Source organism: Notamacropus eugenii, chromosome 1 (genome assembly GCF_028372415.1).
Source record: "Notamacropus eugenii isolate mMacEug1 chromosome 1, mMacEug1.pri_v2, whole genome shotgun sequence".
Lineage (NCBI taxonomy): Eukaryota > Metazoa > Chordata > Mammalia > Diprotodontia > Macropodidae > Notamacropus > Notamacropus eugenii.
The window spans coordinates 387,662,497-387,670,773 of NC_092872.1; positions in this window are offsets into that span (position 1 = coordinate 387,662,497).

Consider the following 8,277-nt stretch of genomic DNA (forward strand, 5'->3'; position numbering starts at 1 on the left):
CCACAATTATCTTTAGGATAAGGTACAGATTCCTCATATTTAAAACCTTTCACATTTTTGCTCTAGAGCCCATTTCCTGGGCTGATCACATATTTCTCTTCTCATACATTTAAAACACTTAGCCACACTGGCTTACTTATAAAGTGATATGTCCATCTCCTGAATCTCCCTTTTCACAGACCACCCTCTCTGTCTTGTGGATTATATTCACCTCTTGGAATCCCTTGATCCCAGCTCTTTCAAGAACTCCTTTTCTGATTCTTCCCATTGTCAGTATGATTTTTAACATGTCCTGCATTTATCTGTGTACCTACTATATCTTCTTAATAAAATATAAATTCACACAGCCTCATTGAGGGGAGCAATCCCTCTGGAGAAGGGGCCCACCTAGTGTGCCACCAGCAACACCAACCACTATCTAATGGCCAATGACAAGTAGCTACTATTCCTATCTAAGCACTATCTCTATTTACCTTTGGTAGCATCTAAAATAAATAGGATGGAGGGAGAGACTGACAGAGAAGCAAAGGAAATCATCTTGAGAAAAATAATTCCAAAGAGATGAGCTCTGAGCATATAGCCCAAGATCTTTTCCAGTCTTGAAGCCTATCCATTATTCTAGGCTCATCTCAAGTCTTCTCCATAGACCTTTTCCTGACCATTTTAGTCCATACTGATATCTCCCTTCTCTGAACTCATGTAGTATTTACTTTCTGTTACATTATTCAGTGCTTGTCCCATTGCTGTCTCACATTATTCTTTGTTTCATTTATCATGTTCTTATTTAACTGAACTGTTAAGTTTTATTAGCACAAAGACCATGTCTTATATTCCCCATAGCACTTAACCCAGGGCTGGACAAATAGTTATACGTCAATGGATTGGTGATCTCATCGATGTGGGCACTCCCATTATGTAGATTGCAACTCATCCAAGTACACTTAGTTTATGTTGGCACAATTAAAAAGCCTCTAAAATTAAATGACCATGGAATTTCTTTAAAAAATGTTTGGTGCCAATCCAGTAATGTTCATTACTTGTTGACTGATTTATTAAATTAGATAAACAGATATAGAAAAATGAACCTTCAAAAGGTTAAATGAGGATGTTGTACTAGATGTCTGTGGGTCTAGGCTGTATTTAAATTGTCTACCACTAAAATTATGTAGTTCAATAATATATTTCATTAGATTCTCCAAATGAGTAAAAACAATTTTATTTTTATCTTCTTGCATTCATTTCTTTTAGCACAAAATTATTTCCATTATATTTAATTATATTGAGAAATTGTAAAGTTAGATACAAAAAAATGTTGTGTTTGTGCGTATGATAATAAAATTAAAATTCTTGATACTAATGATAATCAGTATTATTGTTCTTTCTCATTCACTATTTTCTCCCAGGAATTAAAGATGAGACTGCAAACTATATAGAAGAGCCAGATATTATGTGAGTTCTTTGCTTTAACTTCATTATCAATTTATTTTCTTGTTGATAACAATTAGACAAACAATAAATAAAAATTGTTCTTACTTGATATGACATGAAACCTTTTAAGGGGATCCAATGGGCATCTCAGAATTTCATTTGAAAAGAATGAATTTGTTCATTTTTTAATTCAAGGTATCCTTAAATCAAAGATACAAAATTGGAAGAACCTTGAAATTTCATTTGACAGGTGAGTAAACTAAATCTTGGAGAATTTAAATGGCTTGTCCTAGAGCATTCAGGTTATAAGTGGCAGAAACAGGTTCACAACTCAGGTCCCTCTGACTCCAGAACAGTATTCTAGATGTCATGTCTTCAAATATCAAGAAAGCTTTGCTAGATTCATACTTTTGTTCAGCAAAACATTTCTACAAATGAAACATCTCTTTTGATCCAGACCAAACAATAAATATAATTTTAAAATAACTAACATCACATCCTGAGACAAATCAAAGTGGGCTATCAGATTGTTTCATTTGCATTGTTAGGCATGGGCAAATCTGAAATACATTACTTTGTTTTTGTGGGTAAAGCCTAGGAATTCACTTTGTATTTTCCTATTTATTTAAAAATCACCCTTATTTTCCATTAGCGTTTATACTGATTAAAAGAATGTACTAAGTATGTCTTTAAATGTAATTATAATAATTAAAATGAATACTAAATTTCACTTTTAAAACATCTCTTCTGATGGTTGGAAACTGATTGCTAACAGACAGGAAGAAGGGCAGTACCTGGTGAACAGACATTAGAGGGAACCACTCCCAGCCAGGTATTTGTGGGGTCATTGCAACCTTCTACCTAAGAAATGAATTGAGTTAAGTTCATGGACTCCATCAAATAAGAGTGTAATTTACATTGTCTATTCAGTCAATGTTGTTGCTATTTAAATCTTATAGGTGTTAAGAAGTAAAGATTTTGATAGAAGTTTTTCAAGCTGGTAAAATACTGCCTTGAATCACTATTGATTCACAGATCAGTGACTGGAAAACACTAATCTAGAGTGTTCTAGTTCATAATTTTTGTTTAATCCCACCTTCCCCATGTCCTGTCTTATGAAGACCTAAAACTGTAGAGGGAACTTTTTTCTTTTACTGTAGGCAATGAGGCATGATTAAGTTGCAGGATTTTGTAAAATAAAGTCTGTTTTTCCTTTTCACCAAAATATTGGGAAGGAATGCAGTTTTAAGTAATTGGATTTTAAATGTGACGAAAAGATAGTCCTTTTCACTAGAACATAATGACCACTAACACTGAAGCCTTTTTCCTTATTGGGCAGATTTCCAAGCATGAAGTAATTCCAGAACTGTGCCTTAGGCTACAGTAAGTTCAGTATGAGGAAAGAAGCTTGACAGAGATGTGGGGACTGTAGAAAAATATACAATATGGAAGAATTTCAAAGGACTTTGTTGAATTGAATCAAATAAGTTGATTTTACTAAAACTAATTAAATACCCAGTAAATAAAATTGATAATTACTGAAAAAAAGTTGGACTAGCCATTCACACAAGAAAAACTAAGTGGATGAAGAATGTCCATTGTCCAGACCATAGGATGAAGTTGGGTTAATAGTCTATAGAGCTGGTCCATCAGTATATATGTCTTGCTGATGTGAAAATATGTTTAATAAGAATGTATGTGTAGAAATCATATAAGATTGCATGCCATCTTGGGGAGGGAGGGGGTGAAAATTTAGAACTTATGGAAGTGATTGTTGAAAACTGAAAACAAACTAATTAAATTTAAAATATATATATATAAATTTAAAATAAAATGCACATAAAAACAAAATGTATATAATATATACAATATATATAAAATAAATTTATAATAAATTTAAAATATATATATACATATATATATATGTCTTGGACAGATACTGTGGATATACAATGAATAGGAAACAGAACTGAATAGGAGGAGAAGAGGCTAGATTGGACTTAAAAATCTGTGCTGTTCTTTTAATAACCCCAGTGACCTTCTCCCTTATTCTAAGGCTCAACTTTTCAACATCCATCTCCTTCCTCCACTCTGCTATCAATTTCACCTTCATAAAATGTACCTCTGACCATATCAGCCCTCTCCCCCATTCAGTAGGCTCCAGGGGTTCTCTATTATCTCTAGGATCAAAGATAAAATTCTCATTTTTACCTTTACTGCCCTTTTTAATCTCCCCCCTACATCTCTTTCCAGTCTACTTATATCTTATCCCATTCCATGTACTCTGCCATCCAATGACACTAGGATTCTTGCCATTTCTCTCTAGTCTAGACATTCCATTACAGGAGAGTTTTCACTGGTTGTCTCTCATGCCTAGAATGCACTCCCACTTTGTCTCTGTCTTTTGGCTTCCCTGGTTTCCTTCAAGTCTCAGTTTAAGTCCCACTTTCTGCAGAAACCTTTCCTAGTCCTCCTTAATCTTAGTGCCTTCCCTCTGAGATTACTCACAAATAATTCTATATATGTCCTGTTTGTACATAGTTGTTTGTAAGTTGTCTCCCCTATCAGACGGTGAGCTCCTTGAGGAAAGGGATTGTCCTTTTCCTTTCTTTATATATATAGCACTTATCACAGTACCTAGCAAATAGGAGGTGCTTAATAAATGCTAGCTGACTGACTGATGATGTCGTATGGCTGCAAGTCATAGGCACTTTTCAAATATCCCATTTCATCCTCACAACAAGTCTGAGAGATAGGTGCTACTATTATCTCTACTTTACAGTTTAAGAAACTGAGGCAAACAAAGGTTAAGTGACTTGCCCAAGGTCACACACAGCTAATAAGTATCTGAGACTAGATTTGAGCTCATCTTTCTGACTCAAGACCTGGTATTCTATCCACTGCAGTGTCTAGTAACCACCAAGTGACGTACCCTACTGTATTTTGCAATTAAGAAATCAAAGTTCCTGTAGACTTCTAAGGGTAATTGGTTAGATCAAGGAACAAATAACTATGGACAGGAGCAAATCAAAACTTACATGAAAGTCAATGATTTGACAAGATCTGTCTCATGAAAAGTGTTAGCATCGGAACATATGTCAGCTGAGGACTGGTCATTGATTACTTAAGACTGCAGTCATGGCTGAGGATACCTTTTGCATACAGTATATTATTTTATGTTCATAAGAATGGAGTATATAATCCTGCAAGTAAATTGTAAAGATTAAAATTGTGAATATCACGTATGATCTATATTTTATTTTCCATAGTTCTCTGCCCATTTACAGAAAGAATAGCTATAGTATACTGTACAATCTACATTGTGTCATCCTTAGAACTCTAGGGTTCAAAGCCTATTGTTGTTATATTTGTCCTTTGCTGCTGAAGAAGACCCTGCCCTCAGAGAAATGATGACATGACTTGCACTTCACTTTGTTTTTAGTGAGGGAGGGTTGTGTAGGTCATCAGCCTCACTTCTCCTCCAGAGCCTTCTGAATCCAGTGACCTGATATTCATCGGGATGAGTGGAGATAACTTTTGGAGGCTAACTAGGTCTAGGAGAAGCTTCAGGCCCACTGCCCCACAATAGCTATTTTCTCACGTATTTTTAAATTCCTATTATTGATTTTATACAGAGAGTAAAACACTATATACAATTAAGCATGTTTTATCTTATTAATGGTGACCTGATTACATTGTGCTAAGGGTATATGACATCTCATTGAAATATAGAATTTTCTCAAAGTCTTAATACAGTTTTAAGTTTAAAGTTGCCAGCATAAGGAAAAGGTGGGGTTTCTCCAGCACATAGGAGATCAGGAGCTAATTCTGATGTGGTAAATACATATTATCCATATCACCTAGATTAGAGAGCATGACAGTCACCCATAAAAAGGTAGAACTTGGGGAGAGAAAATGCTCCACCTTCTCGGAAACCCAGATGTCTTAGTACTTCCTCAGCACTGCTACTCAGTGCTGTCTGGTAGTTAAATATATCTGTCATTTCAAGATCAACACAACGAAGTTCAGAAAAACCAACCAATCAAGTATTTGTCACCTTTACTTGTACCTCAACTCTCTTCCTCCTGGCCTGTTTCATTCTCTTTATAGTAGCTTTTTCCATTTGAGATGTTTCTAACCTTGGAAGTCAGGGATTGTACTTGGGGATCCGATCTCTGAGAAGTCCAGACATCTTAACACTTCCTCATCACTACCACTCAGGTGTTCACCTCACTCTGCATCAGTTCATGTAAGTTTTTCCAGGTTTTTCTGAAACCAGCCAAAAATACTTATTAATGGCTTACTTTGTGTCTGGTACATAGTATACATGGGAGATGCAATTAAAACCAAAAGGAAAGAAAGTTCTTGTCTTTGAGGAGCTTATATTCTGTAACCTGATTCTCAAAGCCCATTGACATGGGGTTTTCTCTGCATTGTCTGTGTGAAGGACAGAATAAGATCAGTGAGAGCTGGATAGGAGAGAGTTCCAGTCTCTTCAATCTCTTTGAACCGCTTGAGTCTCTCCAGCCTCTTAGGCTCTTTGAACGAAAGTGGACAATGTTAACCCTAATTCACGTTGTTGAAGGAAAAGACCCTGACAATAATCCAACATGAGAGGAGAGGGCAATCTCCGTATCATGTCCCTATTCCCAGATTGTTACACTAGAGCTCAAGGAAATCTCTTGGATGAGATCTAAGACTCTCTTGTTTGAGCTGAGTTTCCAGGGAAGAGTTCCTTCACTTTCCATTGTCTGGTGTATATTCTCTTATGTATGCTTTTTTCTGATTTCTGTTTTGCTATTGACTTGTATAAATGGATTTCTCTGCTTATGAAAAAAAGGAGAAGGAGGGGGAAAAGGAGGGGGTGGTCTAAAGTGTCAGTGCTGAGAGGGCAAGATGATTGAAAACTGAGAAGAGACACATTAGATTTGGCAATTAGGAGATCAAGGTTCCTGTTAGACTTCTGAGCTAGTTGGTTAGAACAAGGAGCGAATTAACACGGACAGGAGCAAATCAAGGCTTGCTTGAAAATGCACTGATATGACAAGGTCTGTGTCATGGAAAGTGTTAGAATGTGAACATGTGTCAGCTTAGGACTGGTCATTGATTACTTAAGAGTACAATCTTGGCTGGGAACCCCTCTTCCACACAGTATGTCATTCTATGTTCACAGGAATGGAGTGTACAGTCCCACAAGTAAATTAAAAGCAGACAGTACAGATGTTCAGAGAAGAAATGGAGACTACTCACATCTTTTGTGAATCAGCTAATCATTGTGCCAAAACTTGAAATCAGCTTTTCCTGTAGAGACCTCAATTGTACCACACCTATATAAGCCACAGTGAATGAGGTAGAATTAAAATGTTACCAGATATTTCCTTCACCCTGCCATGTGAAGAGGGAGGAAAAACTTAATGAAGCCCAGAATTCCAAGTATCCAACAACACGAGTTTAATATTACCCATGCAGTATTTTTACAAGGAGGGCAGGAGTTCAAAGGTTATGGGCTCATCCCTCAGTCAATATTCAAACGTGTAAGACACTAAAGGGTTAATTAAAGCCAGATGAAAACTTAAATAATCTCAGTATTGGGGAGCAAGGGTCTCAACACTACAACACACACTCCTTTGTACTTAGGATTTTTAGAAGAAATGATTGAATATAATTTCCCCACTATTCCATTCATTAAGTGCCTTCTAGGCATGTCTCACTGTGCTAAGCTAGGGTATCTGTACAAAAGTTCTATCTCCTCATATGTGTTTTCTCTGGTTCTCCATTTCAGTGACTGGCTCCATGTTCAGAATTTGCCAGGACATCTAGCAAGGCCACCTTTATACATATAGACAAAGGAACTGGTCACCTATATGGGACAGTTTGAGGAATATGATTGAAAGTATCCTCCAGACACATCTTCTGAGATTCAAGACACTCTACTATTAGTGATTCATCCCTTTGAATGAAAATGTTACATTTATAGAAGTCTAGTGAAATAGAATTATCCCTGGAAGGGATAACACATTAAGCTGTTATTCACGATCAGTAACTGCTAAAATTTGTTTCTCAGATTCTCTCTCATCAATGAGAAAGTCTCTAAAAGACCAAAACATGAGATTCAAGAAAGAAGATTGTATTTGGAGTCAGAGTGCGTAGTTTAAAATAAATCCTCCTTCTGCTACTTACTTTACTACTTTGGTGTTCTTTGACAAATTATTACCTCTCTGGGCCTCAATTTTCTCATTTGTAAACTAAGGAGGCTGAATTAGATGATCTTTAAAGTCTCATTCAATTTTAAACTGGATCAAAAATCCAGAGTAGAGATGTCAAACAGGGGGCTGGGGTCATATACAGCACAGCCTGAACACAGCCCTAAACAGATTAAAATATAATTGGAAAATATTTAACAAAATGGGTACAAATATAATAAAACATAGTAACAATTCAGTCCCACATATATTTACTCATTAGGGCAAAGGATCTAGAACTTGATTTGATTAGTATAGGAATCTCTCAGGTGAGTAAACTCCCTCTTCTTATATAGGTCAGCACCTTTTCTGCAATCTATTTTAGAGTGTTGCCTAGAGAGTATTGAGAGATTCAGTGACTTGTCCAGGCCCACCCAGTCAGGGTACATCAAAGTCAGGACTTGATTCCATTTCTTCTTCTTTTTTAAAAAAATACTTTTGATTAATGGAATAAGAAGCATTTCTATAACATAGTGTAATAAAAAGAGATAATTGCATGTGAAACTGCAAATCTAGATACAACTTGTTATTCCTTTCAAATATACAACAAAGTTATCATGTAAATTTCTTTTCTTTTTTTTTTCTCTCCGCCTACCTCACCCTAGAG